This window comes from Xyrauchen texanus, chromosome 11 (assembly GCF_025860055.1).
Source record: "Xyrauchen texanus isolate HMW12.3.18 chromosome 11, RBS_HiC_50CHRs, whole genome shotgun sequence".
NCBI lineage: Eukaryota > Metazoa > Chordata > Actinopteri > Cypriniformes > Catostomidae > Xyrauchen > Xyrauchen texanus.
Window position 1 is genome coordinate 17,744,990 of NC_068286.1, and position 19,766 is coordinate 17,764,755.

The window sequence follows — 19,766 nt, forward strand, 5'->3', positions numbered from 1 at the left end:
AAGATTATTGTGGGTGCGCAACATGTAACCTAGTTCAAGGCATCCAACAGTTTTTTTCTTCTGCAACATTTTATTAAAGTAACCCATTGTCTGTCAGACACCCCAACATAAAGAATCGCAACAGAAAAACTGTCAACATGTACATTTATTTTTGAACGCAATGAATTTATACAGAAGCAATGCTTTAAATAATGAGGATGAAAATAGTTAGCATGTTTAAACATTACAAAAAGTTGCATATTTTAATTCATCACTTTGAAATCACCAAAGCTAAAAATATTAAACTTTCGAGTTGGATGACTAGTGGAGCATCATGTCCCATTTGTAGAATCTGTTTCTTTCTATGACTTCTGTCTGCATCATTTACATCCGTCGTCTTCAGTCAGTCATTTAAATGCTCCCTAACAGCAGATTTATGTAACTTTTTTGTGGATATGAGTCTGGTAGATCAAATTATATTTTGGAGTTTGTGTGTAGTAGCCGCAGTTTCACGTGAATTAATAGTTCACGTTCAGTCCGCGACACCTGGCCAAGCACCACACGGCCACTGTCCGTAACCATGGCAACAGCTCCAGTATCACAGGCACAAGAGTTTTCACATTTAGGCTTACAAAATCTTACGAAAATCTCTTTTATATTATATATTTATAAATTATATATATTATTTTTGTCACGTCTAAATAAAGCATCTTTAAAGCGGTTTTAATGTGGATTCTAAATTCTTGTGGTTAAACTAACCATGACATTTTTATTTGTGGTTAATAGTGAAAACGTATAATTGCTGCTTCCCTAGTCTCATGATTTTCAGCTGTTTTTCCGCTTTCTGTGCAAACTTTATGTGTGATAAAGGGCACTAGCCTGACTTTTATGTTGTTTGTTGATGTGCAATCACTAATAAAGTCTCCAGTTTACATGTGTTGAGTTTCTGAATACATTTCGGGATTGTAGTTTCAGTCTGGTATCATGATTGTGTGGTTGACACATAAATTCTACATTCAGTACGTAGTGTGCATTTGAGTTTAGTATATGTGAGTATGACAGTTTGTTTCTAGCATCTCTCTCTGTCTAAGCCACTGTGCTGCCTTGGTTTAAATTGAACTCAGAATTGATTCAGAATTTTTGAGAATTGATTCTGAATTGTTGAAGAAAGAATCCTGATGCATTGGAGAATCAATTGTTTTCTCTTACCCCTACTGTGTTATGTGTAGGCTACTTCAGACACAGGAAACAAAAAGTAGAGCTCTATAAAAAAGTAACTTAACCAGCTCTGCATTTTTTTTGTTTGATTGTAATGAGGAAAAACTCATATTAACTCACAGTTTTCATGCTTTTCTTGAGAAAAAATAGTTTGTCAACACTCAAGTGATTTATATTTGTATAGTACTTTACACAATACACATGGTTTCAATGCAGCTTTATAGAAAATTATCCCTTAAGGTCTCAAAGCCTCCAGAGAGCAAGCTAAAGTGACTGTAGCAAGGAAAAAGTCCCTTAAATGTTATTTAGTGGTGAAAAAAAAAAAGCTAGAGACACCTCTGGTTTCACGATATATGTACACAATCCGAAATTATTTAGCGGCTTGAGCAAAAACCGATCAGCACACACACTTTTTGACCCTCTTCCCCCAGTTTTAATTTTCATGTGACCTTCACCGGCATTACTACCGGCTTATAAGATGTGTACAAGTGTTGTTTTCATATCTTTTTGAATTTCGATGTCAATTCCAGAGAATAATAAGTCTCATGTAATCACAGGTTTCTTATGTTGTCTGAGTGTTGACAGGAAGAGGTGCAACTTTGCTGCTGCTGTGTTTCTGCATCGCAAATTCACCAATTTGTGCATTGATGTCAGCATACATAAAATGGCATATTTGATGTACTGTAGCGCTGGGACTTGATGACGTTGTTTGGCAAATTTGACAAGCTGTAATGCAACAATCTACTTGCCGTTTGCCATCGATCTTCTCTCCTATGTACTGTAGATCTGTTGCTGTGTTTTTCTGTGAGCAATCAGCGCCACGTCTCCAAGGAGGTGACTGTTTCTGCAGCTCTCAATGTTGCACTGCTTTGTTTTAATTACACTATTATGTTTTTTTTTTATGTATCATACGATACATGTCGTACTGTATCGCGGGTGTCGTATCGTACGATACAATACAGTAAATATTATTTTACACCCCTAGTACATAGGGATGGGAATCTGCTCAGTCTGCCCACTTCCCTCTCTCTGTGGTATGTCACAAATACAGAAATACAAAACTACCAATTATTTAAAGATTTGAAGGATTCATTTTTAAATAATTAAATAAAATTATTATGTTGCATTTCTCTGCAATCCTAACTAAATCATTTAAAAATAAGAAACTGATTTGGGTTTCTTAAAAATCACAAGTTGGTTTCTTCCTTATTTTCCTCTCTTTGTTCTACTTTGCTGAGTCTCTCCTGTAATCTTCAGACTTTTCCAAAGCTTCCATTGTAAGAGCTGGCAAGTGTAATCACTCATAATAGACATTGTACCACATTCATACACCTTCATGCAATCAGTCCATATTGTACAGTCATAAATGCATGTACTGCTCACATAGGGAAAGCATGGGCAGATACAACAGCCTGAATGAACTCCCCAGATGGCGGCCCACATTCATTTCCAAATATAAATTGTAAAGGAAAAGGAAATAATGTTAATTACAGTAAACATAATCTGTGTTAGGCAAACTGGAATATTAGCCCAAGTCAGCAAGCTAGGCCCAGTTTCATGTCTGTGCACACTAATCTTTTATTCTCTGCCCCCTTCCTTCTCTCTGTGAACTCTTTACAAGCTCAGCAGAACTCTTGTTCTGCACAGCTGCTATCAGTGACCCTTTTTTTATTTGTATTTTGCGGGGGGGAAAAAATTGAAGATTAGATATTAAATATCTTCTCCCATCATGCCACTAATTGTTCCTTAACTTGCTTCCTGCTCAGTAAAAGAGCTGAGACTCATACAGACAATAATGTCACACTGCATGAATTGGATGTTGATTTGATACACAAATGTAATTGTTCTGCTTAATGGGGGCAGACAACGCTTCAGGGTGAAGATGGTTTGTTTCAATCTCCCAAGAACTCCTCCATTTGCAAAAAAAAAAACCACACTGGTTTGTGGTAATATCTTATTGTAGCAAATGTGCAACATTTTTCATGAAAATACAGAATGACTCAACTCTTTGTTAAAAACAAAAATTTTACCTAATTTAAATGCAGAACACAAATGTTTAGAAGAAGAAGATCTTCTGAGCTCTGCTATGTCCTTATAATGCAAGTACACAGGTGCTTTAGAAGATATTCACTAATTGACTGGAGTCGCATGGATTACTTTTATGCTGCCTAAATGTGACTTTTGGACCGTCAAAGTGCTGGCACCCGTGTACTTGCATTACAAGGATTTGACAGAGCTCTGTCTTCTTCTAAAAATCTTTATTTGTGTTCTGCTGAAGAAAGAGAGTCATACACATATTGGATGGCATCAGAGTATGTGAATAATGAGAGAGCGGCGGAATAATTGGACGGGCGGCTGACACAGTCTAGCAGCTCGCCTCTTACATAGCACTCATACTTAATCTGTTGGAGGATTGGTTTAAGGATAGGCACTGGACGGGTGATAAGAGTTTGATAACTTATGTTTTTTTTTCTAAAAGAGAAGGGGCTTTGGATGTAGGGTAGGTCTGCTCATTGGGGGGGTGTATTGAACCCTGGTATGTCTTGACAGGAAAGGAGGAATGTCTTGATGGGAGAGCAAGAATAAGAAGCTATAGAGAGGATCCGGTGTCCAGCTGCGGGGGATGGCAGGGAGACCATTGCCCCACCACCATGAGATGTTCTGGGATGAAAGGGGTGAAACATCTGTGGTAGGTGGCTCCCAGCTGAACAACTGAAGGCACCAGCAGAGGTGTGGCAGGCAGTAATGCCCATAATGTAACTAATTAAATGGTTGAATGATTGTTTCCATCATTCTGGACTTATTATGTGTGAACCAGGGAAATCCAGGACAAATTATGCCAGACAACAGAGTTTTGCTATGGTTCATTTGCAGGGATTATGTGAATTATTTGAAAACTAAAGAGAGAAAATGTGCCATTTTGAAAAATCCAGACTTATGAACATGCAGTAACTCCCATAATTTGTTTTTAGACATTTTCCTGTGCTTCTGAGTAATATTCTGGGAGACCAGTGACTACTGTGAATAGGGCAGTTGGATTATAGGGAAGACTGGAAGACTGTTAGGAAAGACTGACTGACAGCAGGAAAGTCTTCATAGGGTGGACAGGCTAGTTACCTTATCCACATGTCCTCATACAGGGGAAACTAACTAATTACGAGCCCTATGCAAGAAAAACAGCCAGGTGAAAAACAGATGGTTCTCCGAGAGGTTGGATGGAAGATGGACCAATTAGGATGGACTCTATGGACACGACTGGAACGGCCATGGACAATAAGCAAAGGTACCTTAGGAAATGCAGCTGTGGGTGGGTGAGGTTAACGACTTACATGGGGATATGGATTCATCACGTAATTGTGACATGTGGCGGGAACAGCCAGACACAACCTTGCACTGCAACAGCAGGTCAGACAAGAAGGATACAGAGCCTGTTTGAGCACCACAGCACTACTGAATCCACTGTTGTGGAGGGTCACCAAGAAGGCCAGTACTGCCAGCAGGACAAGTCATGCCCATGAGGTGAGCAGCAGGTGGATACAACTGTTAACCCAAAGACAAGAGAGCAAAGGCAAGACAATGAAAAGGAGCCAGGGAGAAGGAAAATAATTAATTCACCAAGATCTAATAATAATGAAGCCTGGTTCAGACTAGACCAAGACCTGTGCTTCACCTTGGAGAATGCACTCAGCAGAAGAGTGCAGGCCAAGCTTAATATGTTTAGTGACATTGTTTATGAAGACTATTTAGGAAGATTTGGGAAAGCCATGTTTAAGAAGTGTGGTCCCAGGGCGATGGGAAGGAGAGAAAAGGAAATACTTCAGCTGGTGTAAGAGTGGAGGTTGCTTTAAAAGGCATGGAGAAGAGCATTATGAGCATGAGAAGGAGGGCTTGAAGATATTGTGGGATTACATAAGGGCTATGTTGTCGGTTTTGAGAAGGGCAGAGCAAATTCAACAACAGAGAAGGAAGGAGTATGAGAGGATGAAATTCATCAAGGATCCTTTTTATTTTACCAGAAGTTTTTTGAAGAGAAGAGGAGTGGAAAGCTGGTGGTGCCAAAGCAAGATCTAGAAGATCACATGAAAGAAAAACTAGGGGATCCCTGTAAAGATTGCCTGCTAGGCTCACCCAGAAATGTCCCTCAGCCAGCAGGGATTTGATGTACCTCCAATCAAATTGAGTGAGATCAGGTTAGTGGTAGAAAAACCCAGGGCAACTTCAGCCCCTGGCCCGAACGGGATCCCATATAGGCTGTATAAGCTGTGCCCAACAGTTCTTAAACTGTTAGGAAGACAACTGAGCAGAAGAAGCAGTGCATACCCCTGGAATGGCAAAGGGCAGTGGCCATCTTTATACCGAAAGAACAGGAATCCACCAACATAAGTCAGTTTAGAAATATTGCTCTACTGAATGTGGAAGGAAATACTTTCTTTCAATGGTAGCAATGAGGATGTCTGATTACTTCCTGAATAATGGATACATATACACAAGCTGCCAGAGGCCAGGCATACCAGGTTTTCCTGGATGTATGAAGCATGCATTGGTCAAATTTGAGCAGATCCAGTCTGCAAAGAGAGACAAGAAAGACCTCCATGTATTCTGGCTGGAACTGGCAAATGCCATGGGTCAGTTCCACACCATCTCAGCTTTGCACTGGAGTTTTTCCATGTGCCGGAGTGTATTAAGAGCTTGGTAGATAGTTACTATGGGAACCTGAAAATATATCATTCAACACAGGAGTACATAACTGGATGGCAGCAACTGGAAAAAGGGATGTTCGATCTTTCCCATCCTGTTCACAGTTGCAGTCGAGATCATCCTAATTGGTGCCAGACAGATGGCCCAAGGAATCCATGCACAATCTGGGGTGAGATTGCAAGCACTGCACAGCTATATGGATCATGTCACAAGCATCCTCCAGACTGCTGCATTTACAAACAGACACTTCAGAAGGCTGGAGGAGCTTTTGGCATGGGCCAGGATGAAGATCAAGCCAGCAAAGTCAAGTAGCCTTTCTATTCGTAAGGGGATTAGAAGCGACCAGACATTGTATGAGGTGGATGGTGAAATAATTCCTGTGCTAGCAGAGCAGCCCATTCGAAGATTAGGGAGCTCTGTTAGATAAACACATGGCAGGGTTGGTTCTGAAATAGCTGAAAGAGGGCTTAAACGAGACAATTGCCTTGTATTTTCTCCCAGGCAAATACAAGGTGTGGAGTTGCCCATTTATATTGTATCATCACCTGATGTGACCGCTAAAGATGCATTAGATCACTGCAGTGGCAAGGATGGCCATCAAGGTCAAGAGATAAATTAGGAAATGGCTGGGCTTGCCACATTGTCTTTCAGACATAGCATTGTTTGGAAGAAATGCCTTACAACTGCCATTAAAATTCATCAGCCTCCAAGCAGGAGAAGTCCAGGATGTTCTTAAAACTGAGGGAATCAATAGACCAGTCTGTCAAGCCCAGGTCCGACCAGACTGCGCCTGGAAGGCAGAGGAGGTTGTAAACAGGGAAACTGAAAGCTTCAAACTGAAGCAACAAGAGATTGTTGGAAGAACCCAATCAGGAAGAGCTGGCCTTGGATGGGAGATGGCTACCAAACTGTGATTAGCAGCCTCTAAAAAACAGAATAAAGCAGTGGTTGTGAAAGAAGAAATTAAAGTAACTTAATTTTTCTATGTGGAATGGTAAAGAGGAGAGTTGTCCCCTCTGCGAAGCACCAGGGGCTAATCTGCAGTACATGTTAGCTAGGAGCAAGACTGCCTTGGCACAAGGATGGTACAGGTGATGACATGATCAGGTTCTGCAAAAGCTGGTAGATATCCTTGCTGTGTGTAGAATAAAGGCCAACAAAGGCCATCATGCTCCTCAGAGGAAGTAAATTCAGTTTGTAAAAAGGAGGGTGTCGCACAAGGCACAGTACAGAGAGAGGAAAGGTCAATCCTGGCACATGAAAGAGATTGGTCAATGGTAGTCGACCTTGGCCAGCAGCTAAAATTTCCTTCTGGGATTGCAATGACCTTCTTGATGATGGACATGGTGTTATAACAACAACAACAACTTACATTTATATAGCGCTTTTCTCAAACTCAACGCGCTTTACATAGTATAGGGGGAATCTCCTCAACCACCACCAGTTATGGTTGGCATCAGCTAACAATATCATAATAATTGAACTTAATGTCCCATGGGAAGTGGGACTGGATGTGGCCTGTGAGAGGAATAAATTAAATATGCTGATCTGGCTGCCAAGTGCTGGGGAAATGGATAGAGGGCTGCCACTTACCCTGTGGAGGTTGGGTGTCGAGGGTTTATTGGAACATCAATGCAGCACCTGTTGAAAAAGAGGTATTTAACCCTGGTTGTATGGTATGTCTCATTGAGAAAGGAGGAATGTCTTGATGGGAGAGCAAGAACGAAAGGCGATCGAAAGGATCCGGTGTCTTGCTGCGGGTGGTGGCAGGGAGACATCCCTGATGGGGCATCTGTTTACTCCTCAGAGCTGTGAAGGTGCAGATTGCTGATGCTCAACCTGCAAGGTAAAAAGTAATAATAATAATACATTAGACTGGTTAGATTTTTTGAACCCTTCAAAATCCCTTGTACAAGGGGACGCAGTAACATTTCATATAGCGCGATAATGAGCATTTTTTGATTGACTTCTATGGTTTGCATACACTCAAACAGGAACAATGCAAATATATTTATGGTCTACATTACATTTAAGTTGTTTTTGAAGTTGTTTATTTATATAACGGGGGAAAGGACATCATTTGAAAAACTTTTCCATTTCAGTTCATGTCACCTCTTCTCTGAATGGTTTCAATGGGCTGACTGCATGACACTGGGATATTTGCACCATCAACAGAACAGCCTCAAAAACATGCTCTCTTTGGTGGGGTTATGGAGTGTGTTCAATTCTGACAAGTGATTTATGCATATACCTAATTTTTTTGATGTTGCTTCAACAAACAAAATGGCCCAATGCAATTAAACAAGCAAACAAAACAAACAAACAAACAAACAAACAAACAAACAAAACAACACAAACAAACACTCTCTCCCTAACAATAAACATAATGAGTGCTGCCATTGCTTTCAATAATCATTTGTTTTGGGATTATATGACCCTAAAAAGATAACACAACTTGTTACATAAACATGCAGGAATTTTATTGTTTTACTGATGACCTAGCACCATTTTCGTTTTCTAAAAAAGCAATAAGGGGAGATACAGGATCGAATAACTAATTAAATGGTTGAATGATTGTTCCCTTTACAAAAAGCTTCACTATGATGCTGTGCTTTGCTAAGCGCTTTTGGGAACAATCCTGCATTGTGACCAGCTGTGAATATGTGTGTAACACGTCAATGAACATTGACCAGAATTTATAGCCTCGGCTGGTGAGATCATTAGATGCACCTGTGGCCAGGCTATTAATAGAGGCGTCACCAGAGTGTCGTCAGATCCGTTTGCTTCAGAGCAAACTGTGCTGTGTGTCTCACAAGCCTGTCAGAAACTTTCTTTCCTCTGCTAGGATTTAGAATTTGTTAGGCAGTGCACAGTGAACCTTTTCTCCTTTCCCTCTTTCTATATATATATATAAAATAGAAAAGAAATAGGTGGAAAAATGTCGGAGAAGAAAAGCAAACGATGCGTGTTTCCCTGTCAACGTTCTGTGACTGTCATGGACACGCATCAATTTTGTTTTGTTTGTTTGGGGGAAAAGCACGCTGCTCTTGTGTTGGGGCAGTGCGAGTGCGCGCATTGCGACCTACTTTTGGGCGAAATGCTTCGCGCTCGCCTCGCTTACTTCGGGATTCAGCGCCCACTCTTTCATCGTGGGGCTCTCGCATATATTTGGCTGAGGAGCGAGAGACGGGTCCGTCCCTATCGCTCGCTCTCTCCCCAAATCCAGCTGATCCTTCTGGTAATCTGAAGCGCGCCTCTGCGCCTCTTCGTTTCACGAGGTGGGGCGCTGAAACTCTGTACATTTCACGCATAATAATAAAGCGCCTGAGAAATTACTCGAGGTGGTTACTCGGGCTGTGGCCAGACTACAGCTAGACTAGTCACGCGAACAAGAGACACCCCCCCCTCCCCCCCCAAACTATAAGACAGTTTTCTGTCTGGTGGCCAGACAGAAATAAATAAATAAATCTATTATAAGAAAAAAAAAAGAAAAAGGGAACGCTATATTAGTCCCTTCCTGTCTTTGATGACCTCCATGACAAGCTTTCTTACTCATGAAGGAACCCATATACTTCCCGTGTTCACGTACCCTCGACATCTTTATACTCGACTATCGTGGGTGCTGAGACACGGGGGTATTCAATGATGAAGACACGCTTGCGGGCTATCTCTCACTGGGTTCGGCATCATCACTCAAGAAACCCGCTCTCCCCACTAAGCCATGCAGGACTACCTCCATGCTAGTGGGGAGGGCTTATCAAGCGGCAGGTCAGGCTGGTGCAGCGCTGCACACAATGGCCGTGTTACAGGCGTACCAGGTTGACCTACTGAAAGACCTGAGTGTGGGTGTAACGCTCGATGAAGAAGCCTTTTCTGAACTTCGTCGGGCCACAGATTTATCTCTCCGTGCGACCAAGCAGACAGCCTGTGCCATTGGTTGGTCTATGTCCACTTTAGTCAGCACGGAGAGGCATTTATGGCTCAACCTTTCAGGCATCAAGGATAAGGACAGAGTGTTCCCACTTGATGCCCCGGTTTCGCCTTCTGGTCTCTTCGGAGACGCCATGAATATGGTTATCTCCAGATTCCAGGAGGTGAAAAGCCACGAGGAAGCCTTTGTGCAGTTTTTTCCTCGCCGCACACCGGGGGACGGGGCCGTCGGCCACCCAGTCCCGCCCCGACTCTGCTAGGCAGAGCGTGGCGAGTCGTGCTCCCCCTCGTAAAGACAGGCTCATGCTCCCCCTCGTAAAGACTGGGGACAGCCTCACCCTTGTGGGGGGTGGTTCCTCTCGGGACGGGGGCGCGTGTACCATCCACTTCGGCCCTCCCGATATCAGCATGGCCAGGCATCTCTATGGGGGTTCTGAACACAGTAGAAAGAGGCTACAGAATTAAATTTGCTCGCCGCCCTCCGCATTTAAATGCCGTGGTTCCCACTAGCGAGACACCGGAGCAGCAGTGGTGGATGAAGTACACATACCATGTACTTGAGTTAAAGTAAAGATACTCAAGGTAAAATATTACTCAAGTAAAAGTAGAAGTGCTGCCTTTAAACATTCACTTGAGTAAAAGTACAAAAGTATTTGCCTTCAAATGTACTTAAGTATCCAAATACTATGATTTTTTATGGCCATAATGTCCTATTATAATTTGTCACAAGACTCTTGCTTAACTCAGTCTACATGAAGACTAATGTCACTCTTGGCACACCAATCTATTAATAAAATGACATTAATTAGTCAGATGTATATATATATATATATATATATATATATATATATATATATATATATATATATATATATATATATATATATATATATTTGAGTTGAATACATTTTTTGTGTGTTTAATTTTGGAGGGAAGGGACTGTTCCCATAAGGTATAATACATTTACAGTATTTACTGTATATATTTTTCTCGAGTGTCTATGGTCATAATTATTAAAATCCTAATGTTATGATACATTCACATAAACCTGCACAACACCATTAAATATATATACACACACACATGCACACACACATATATATACACACACACACACACATATATATATATATATATATATATATATATATATATATATATATATATATATATATATATATATATATTCTATGTTATGGGAGCAGCCAATTTCCCTCCAAAATTAAACACAAAAACGTATTAATGCAGTGTTTCTGCTACTCCCCAGAAAAAAAATGCTATTATATGCAAGTCATTTTAGTGTCAACATAATAAGCAATGTACATTATGCGTCAGTATTTACCGATAATTGCTGCAATAATAGCTGCTGCTCTCTGCCCCGCTTAAAATCATTGGCAACGGCAATCATTGGGAACTATTGAGAGCTACACGAATCACGTGACCGCGCGGTGGCGAGATCACTGTCGCAACCGTCTATGTTCACAACTCTCATATTTAACGGCTCTGGGGTGCGTTTCCCGTACAACGACGTAACTTGCTGCTCCACAACCGTAGTACGATGCACTGTTGAAGAAATCAACTTGCTAGTCACAACTGTTTCCCGAAACCGTATTGTCACAAATTGGTTGTTCAACCACGTTGGTTAATGATGTCACACGTGGTGGAGTAAAAACTACTTTTAATGAATCTGTTAGCGACCGAATTAATGCTAGATGTTTTGCTATAAATTACGGACATGTCATCTGAGGACTATCTCATATTTTTCTCAGTTATTTGCTTTATTTCCAGATTCAATCATAGGCTCGTTCTTATGCACTAGAGCACGTTCACACATGCGCACTCTTCAAAAACGGTGCTTTAAATCTATTGACAAACTAAAAGACATAAAGGACATTTGTATGTTTTCTAAATAAAAGATACTGATTGTACTGAATGTCATCTTGCTTATTTGGCTCAAGCTAATAATTTATTAAGCCCACATGTTATAATAATAAGAAACTCTGCTTCTAACCACAGGTCGAGCGCTGTCGTTCCAACCACACAACTCTGCGATGCTGTTTGCGAATGTTCGTTGGAACGATGGTTTCGGGAAACACCGACTCGTTGAACTATGATGATAACGACGGAACTTGCGACCATAGATGGCTAACGATGCTTTTTGGAAACGCACCCCTGGTTTGCGCTTAGTAGATGCCGCCAAGGCAAGTTCAAAACAAAGCGCTGTACTGTGATTGGTGGCTCGTTTGACCAGTTACGTTTTTATCCACTCATAAATAAAAAGGAACGACTGATTTTGAAAATGTAGTAGAGTAAAAAGTAAGATATTTGATTTTGAAATGTAGTGGAGTTAAAGTAAAAGTCTCCCCAAATTTAAATACTTCAGTAAAGTACAGATATGCAAAAAAGCTACTTAAGTACAGTAACGAATTACATTTACTTCGTTACTGTCCACCACACGTCTACTGTGGAAAGAGCTGCAAAATATCTTGGTCAAAGGGGCCATGAACGTGTTCCCCTTCCAGAGAAAGAGTCAGGCTATTACAGCTGATACTTCCTGGTCCCCAAGTGGGGGGGGGGGGGGGAGGTGCGTCCGATTTTAGATCTTTGAGGCTTGAAACACTCGGTCAGGGTGTTCAAGTTCAAGATGCTAACTGTCAAGACGGTTGTGTCTCAGATCCAACATTATGATTGGCTGATCACGATCGATCTCATGGACGCATATTTCCTTATTGGAATTCTGCCACAGCACAGGAAGTTCCTGAGGTTTACTTTCGGGGACGAAGCCTTCCAGTATCGGGTTCTTCCATTCGGCCTAGCCCTATCACCCCGCACATTTACAAAATGCATGGATGCAGCATTGGCTCCTTCGCGACTCCGGGGCATCCGCATTCTGAATTACATAGACGACTGGCTGATCTTAGCACAGCTCCAAGAACTGGCAGTTCAGCACAGGGATATTGTCTTAGCTCATCTGGTTTCTCCGGGTCTGAGACTCAACATCAAAGAGCGTTCTCGCTCCCACCCAGGGAATCACCTATCTGGGGTTTATATGGAATTGGATCACGATGTGGGCACAGTTGTCTCCCGCTCGTATCATGTCCATTCAGAACACCCTGAGCAAACTTAGGCTAGGTCAAGGTTGCACTGTTCACCAGTATCAACAAATAATAGGTCTCATGGAGTCTGTGTCCACGGTGATCCCTTTGGGCCTGCTCCATATGAGACCATTTCAGCTGTGGCTAAAAGCCAGGAGATTTCATCCAAGGGCCAGTCCCCTAGGGCTACTAAGGGTTACGCGCCGCATGCTTCATTCCCTTGCTATGTGGTTGAGACCCCGGTTTCTTACCTTGGGTCTCACTCTAGGTGCGTCACGTCGTCGCAGGCTGCTAACGCCTTCCTGACGGGCTGGGTAGTGGTCTTAAGTGGTCGTCCAGCTCAAGGGGATGGAAGGGTCGTCAGCTCGGTTGTCACAGTAACTGTCTCGAGTTGAAGGTGGTATTTCTGGCCCTGAAATACTTCCTCCAGATGCTACCATGTCTTGGTGTGAGTGGGGAATACAGCGGTATTCTCTTACATAAACCATCAAGGAGGTCCACATTCACGTCAGCTACATTTCTGGCACGTCGGATTCTCCTTGGGGCCCAGGGCAAGCCCCTGTCACTCAGGGAAGTTTATATCCCTAGATGCCCGTATGTGGGAGCAGATTTACTGTCTAGACAGAAAATACCGACGGGGGAGTGGAAACTCCACCCCTAGGTAGTGGAAAAAATCTGGGTGAGATTTTACAGGGTAGAAGAGGACCTCTTCGCCTCTATGAACAGCGCAATGTCTCCTCTACTTCTCCCTGAGTCACCCAGCCCCCCCTGGGTCTGGACGTGATGGTGCATTCATAACCCTGAATGCGTCTGTATGCGTTTTTCTCCGGTTTCTCTGCTCCCAGGAGTCTTGGCCAGAGTTCGCCAGCAAGGGTCTTGCCTCTTGCTGAGTGCGCTGCTCTGCCTGAACAGGGTATGATTCTCGGAGCTAATATTTCTCCTCGATGGCTCGCCTTGGGGGATTCTGGACAGGAGGGACCTTCTGTCTTAGGCGCAGGGGACGATATTTCATCCCCGGCCCGAATTGTGGAAACTTCATGTTTGGACCCTGAAGGGTACCAACTAGGGACACAGGGCTGTCACCTGAGGTTATCGAGACCATTTTTAGTGCTAGGGCTCCCTCTACCAGAAGAATCTACACCAATAAATGGAAAAACTGTCAGCAGGCATGTGCCCCGCTACTCTCAGGGTTTATGTGGCCGCCATTTCGGCTTGCCACGCCTTAATGGACGGGGTGCCTTTGGGGAGGCATCCTCTACTCGCTCGCTTCTTTCGTGGAGCCATGTGACTGAGGCCTCCTGTTAGGACCAGAACTCCTTCATGGGACTTGTTGCGAATTTGACCCTTTTCTTTAATTTTTTTCCCCCATATATATATATATATTTGTACTCCATATCCCACAATTCTAAGCAAACTACACTACTAAATTTAGTGCACTACATTACCCATACACCCCTTGGTCGAGGTATATAAATAGACCTCACTTCCTTCCTTTGTTTCTTTGGCATTGGTGAGGTGTGGGTGTTTGAATGGACACCCAACCATGTCCTTTGAGTCCTTTCCTTAGGATGCGTGAAGTAAGTTTGTTTTGCCAATTGCATTGTTTGAATTTGTTTATTTGAATTGTTTGGATTGAGTATATGAGTTTGATTTCCTTTTATTGTATTGTTTGTAGTGACTTAAGACCATCTTGTCCATCTTGTACATCTTGTACATCCTGTTCATCCTATCCATCCATTAACACCTGTCCATTTACATCGTGTGAATCAGCTCCATGTAAATGTATGAACTTCATGTCATGTGAATTACCCAAGGCTTAATCATCCTGAACTTAAAATAAAAGAGAGCAAAGGACTGGTATTTGTCCCGTGTTTTAATCAGACACGCCATCAAGTTTCTGCAACTCCGATGAACTTTGGTTATATTTAACATCTGATATCTTACAAATTGGTCCTTCGAGCCGGAATTTAGAAATTTGGTGGAATGGACTACCATGCAAGACCTGCAATCCGGCGCAGCCTAAGAAGGAGAAGACCTTCTGACCGTTTTGCTGACTGTATGGTGAGAGAACGTGCTCCTCCCCCCCCCTCACTAACACTAGTTGTAAGTGATCATCACGAAACCCAGTATCGAGATCCATCGTCTTTAAGACCTGCTCCATGCTCATCTGCTCATTGTGAACAGTATCAACATGATTCACTCGATATGGATGTTAAACAAGAAATACTTGGACTTAAGAGTATGCTTAGTGAGATGATGTCTAGAATGTCACGGTTAGTAGTTTCTTCTAAACATTCTGAGTCTTTTGATGATGCTTCTGATGATGATGATAATGCCTTTATTAATACATCTATTGTTCAAGAATTGCGTGCATGTATTAAGACAGCTCAACAGAAACCTGCATGTCAGAAATGTAATTCTTCAACTGTTCCTTCACCGTTTCCATTGAGTAGGCCTAGTTCTCTGCCTCTTCCTCCTTCCTCATTGTTACGTAGTCCACCCCAGCGTATGCACACACATGATATAACATCACAACTACAATCAAGTTGTAGGTTACAACCTTCTATTGTTCCATCAGTTCCTGAGCCTTCTAATTGTCATTCCCCTCAAGTGCAAACATCACCGGTGTTGGTACAACCAACTGGTTCACCACAGCCAGGTTTAACATGTAGTCCTTTTTCCCCTTCCATGGTTCGTACTCCGTTATCCTCACAAGTAATATCAGCACAGTTACCTCCTCAGCCTCGGTATGCTGTTTCTCAGTATTCACAGCCATTAGGACCATTTTCTAACTTGTCGATTCCACATGTATCCTCAACTAATGTAGGTCCTTATATTCAACCACAGTCTGTAGGTCAGGTAGGGAACCTTGTTGTACAACATCCTGCTCCGTATATTCAACCAATTGTTCCCACTACCCAGACAACCGCAATTCCATTCCTTCATCCTTATCCATATTCCCAGCCATATTCTGCTCCATATCCTGTTCCTTCATATCCTACTTCTCGTGTTCAGGGACCTTCCTTTACTTTCTTGGCCCAAGAAATTGCAATGTTGCAGTTAGCCTAGACAAATTTGTTGTCACCCCATGAGCCAGAACATTACAAATTCCATATCTTGCTTGATCATTTAAAATTTTCTCCAGCTCGTGATCTAGCTTTAGCTTATGCTAACGATCCTAGGCCTTACACTATGGCTCTTTTTGCACTACAGCAGAAATATGGGCAACCTCACCAACTAGTTCTGAGAGAAATCAAAGCCATTCTAGCTCTCCCCAGGGTGAGACCAGGTGACAGCAGAGCATTTAGTAGCTTCACACTAAAGGTTCGAGCTTTGGTTGGCATGCTCCAATCTTTGGGCCAAGACCAAGTTAAATCAGAATTATCCTGCGCTTCCCATGTACAGCAACTACTCGGTAAACTGCCCACAGAGCATGTGACCAACTTTGCCCGTTATGCCCGTACGATCCTAAAAGGTCAAAACTACAACCTGATTAACTTTTCCGCTTGGCTCCAAGAAGAGGCTGAGTGTCAAGCAATAGCTGACCAGGTTAGTTACTTTCCAAAACCACTCCTGAGTAAACCTCAATCAAAGACCTACGTTAACACTCGAACAGTCTTGTATGGAGTCAACGGTAATCCTGTTGTTCCAAGATCCACAAATAAGCAACCCCAGAATTTGAGAGATGGAGAACGGAGTTCCAAGTATTCATGTGCATATTGTTCCAGTAGAGATCATTTCATTGGCCTGTGCCCCTCTTTTAGCTCTCTAGAAGACATCAGGAAGGATACATGGATTATAGAGAACAATAGATGTTGGAGATGCGGGCTTAAGCATCTAGCTGTCAACTGTGACTTGAAAAAACCCTGTCCACAGTGCAAAGGCAGACATCTTGGTATCCTTCATGGAGTCAATTGTCGTGATCAGGATAACGGTACATTCTATCTTAGTCACCTTGGAGGTTCTGGCAAGGTACTGCTTAAATTTGTTGAAGTACTTCTCCATAATAAAGGCAGATCCTTGCAAACCTATGCCATCCTGGATGATGGATCAGAACCTACCATGTTGCTATCTCAAGCATCTGATTCTTTGGGCCTTAATGGGGTAACTGAGTCTCTAATGGTTAGAACTGTACGTCAAGATACTCTTGCACTTGAAGGCTCTTCTATAACCTTTGAAATATCTTCCATGGCCAATCCAGAAAAGAAGTATTCCATTTCCAATGCCTTTTCTGCTGCCAGATTGGGACTGGCAGAACAGACGTATCCTGTTGAGATCTTGCAGAGACGTTTCAGACATCTGCGAGACTTACCCCTTCCAGCCTTCGCTAATGTCCAACCACTTATTCTTATTGGTGCAGACTACCCACACCTGATAAATCTAATTGATCAGGGGTATTTTGGGCCTCCTAAATCCCCAGCCACAATCCAGACCAGGTTAGGCTGGGTACTTCAAGGCTCAATAACGATTCCTAACACTGATGAGATGCAGTGTCTTTTTACCATCACTAATCCACTAGAAGAATTTCGCCATGATGTGGAGAAATTATGGAAAGTAGACATCCTTCCTTTCAGAAATGAGAAAGTCATTACTAGGTCCAAGCAGGGCCAAGAAGCTATGGACTTGTTGGCCTCCAAGTCTAAAAGAGTTGATGTGGATGGTGTGCAAAGATATGCCACTTCGTTATTGCGTGCTGCTTCCGCCATAGGGTTACGAGCTTCACCAAATGCAGTTATGTCTTCTCTCAGATGCATCGAGCGACGCCTCCAAAGAAATCCTAAAACTGCTGCTGTGTATGACCAAGAAATTGCTAAGTTGGAGGAGTCCGGTTATGTTTCCAAAGTGGAACTTCCTCATGACTCATCTAATGAATCATGGTATATTCCTCATCATATTGTGGAGCATAATGGAAAAAAAGAATAGTCTTCAATTGCTCCTATCAATATAACGGTGTGTCACTTAACAGTCAACTTCTTCCTGGTCCACAATTTGGCCCATCCTTACTTGGTGTCTTACTGCGGTTTCGTCCGTACCCAGTGGCAATTAGTGGGGATATAAAATCTATGTTCCATTAAGTTAGGCTACTACCAGAAGACCGTTCTCTTCTACGCTTCCTGTGGCACAATATGAAAAGGTCAAATCCACCTGACATCTACGAATGGCAAGTTTTGCCCTTTGGCACAGTATGTAGTCCATGTTGTGCAACATATGCTCTACAAAGGCATGTCCATGGTCACCAAGAAGGATATGAAGATATAGTGAGTTCTGTACTTCAGTCATTCTATGTGGACAACTGTTTAGAGAGTTTCCCAAATGTGCAAACTGCTAAGAACTTCTTAGACTGAATGTGTTCTTTACTGATGAGTGGAGGATTTGAAATCAGACAGTGGGCAAGTAACCAGCCTGATGTTGTCGGACATCTTCCCCCCGAAGCCAGGTCTGAAAGTGCTGAACTGTGGATCAATCAAGACCGTTTGGACCCTAAAGAAGGAGCTCTGGGTCTGAGTTGGCACTGTCCCACTGATTCATTAGGGTATCGATCCCGAACTGTGGAGTATAAAACAACAACCTTGCGCAATATATATAAAGTCCTCGCTAGTCAGTATGACCCCTTGAGTTACGTAACCCCCTTTACAACGCGAGCTAAAGTCATCATACAACAATGCTGGATGAAGTCCCAGGGCTGGGATGACCCCCTTATGCCAAATCCTATTCAACAGGCCTGGAAGGCTTGAGAAACCGAGCTCCCTGACCTGTCATTGATACAGCTTTCTCGTTGTTATTTAACTTTACCTTCCAACCAAATCACATCCAGAGAGTTGCATATTTTTTGCAACGCCTCAGAGAGCACATATGGGTCAGTAGCCTATTTGCGAATGGAAACTGACAAGGGTGTGGTACATACTTCCTTCGTCATGGCAAGATCTCAAGTTGCCCCCAAAAGGCAAATATCCATCCCTTGTCTTGAACTTTGCGCTGCTCTAACAGGTGCACAGCTTTGTAAACTCCTGCAGAATGAATTGACTCATCCTTTGACAAATATTGTCCTATGGTCCGATTCGACAACTGTCTTGTCGTGGCTGCATTCCCTCTCCTGCCGTTACAAAGTTTTTGTAGCTAATAGAGTCACTGAAATACTGTAACTCACTGATCCCTCCTTTTGGAGGTATATTCCTTCTGCACAGAATCCAGCAGATGACATTACGAGAGGCTTAACTCTTATTGAGCTAGCCAAACCTGATCATAGATGGCGACAAGGGCCAACGTTTCTGAAATTTCTTCCACATGAATGGCCCAAAAATCTAGTATCTAGATCTGCTAGTCCTGATCCTGAGCTCCGCAAACCACTCTTTTGTGGGTTAACATAATTGGATGATATTGTACTCCCAGATCCTTCCTGTTTCAAATCATGGTCAGAGTTACAGTTCGCAACAAATGAGTTACTGCGACAACATGGGGAGGACCCCTGTGATGGCTCTTCAGTACAAAACCTCATTTTGAGACAAGTCCAGCAACAAAGTTTTCCCTCGGAGTACCAGTGTTTAAAGGAAGGAAAGCCCATTGAACCTCAAAGTTGTCTCCTTACACTTTCTCCTGAATTCAATGAAGAAACAGGACTTATTGTAGTGGGCGGTAGGCTCAGACGTGTAGAGGATATGGAACCTGGAATGGTTCATCCAATCATCCTCGACCCTAAACACCCATTATCCCATTTAATTATCAAGGACTGTGACGAGGGATTTTTCCATCCTGTTCCAGAGAGAGTTTTCTCGGAACTTCGACGCAATTACTGGATAATTAGACGGAGACAAGCTGTGAAAAACCATCAGTGGTCTTGTTTGCAAT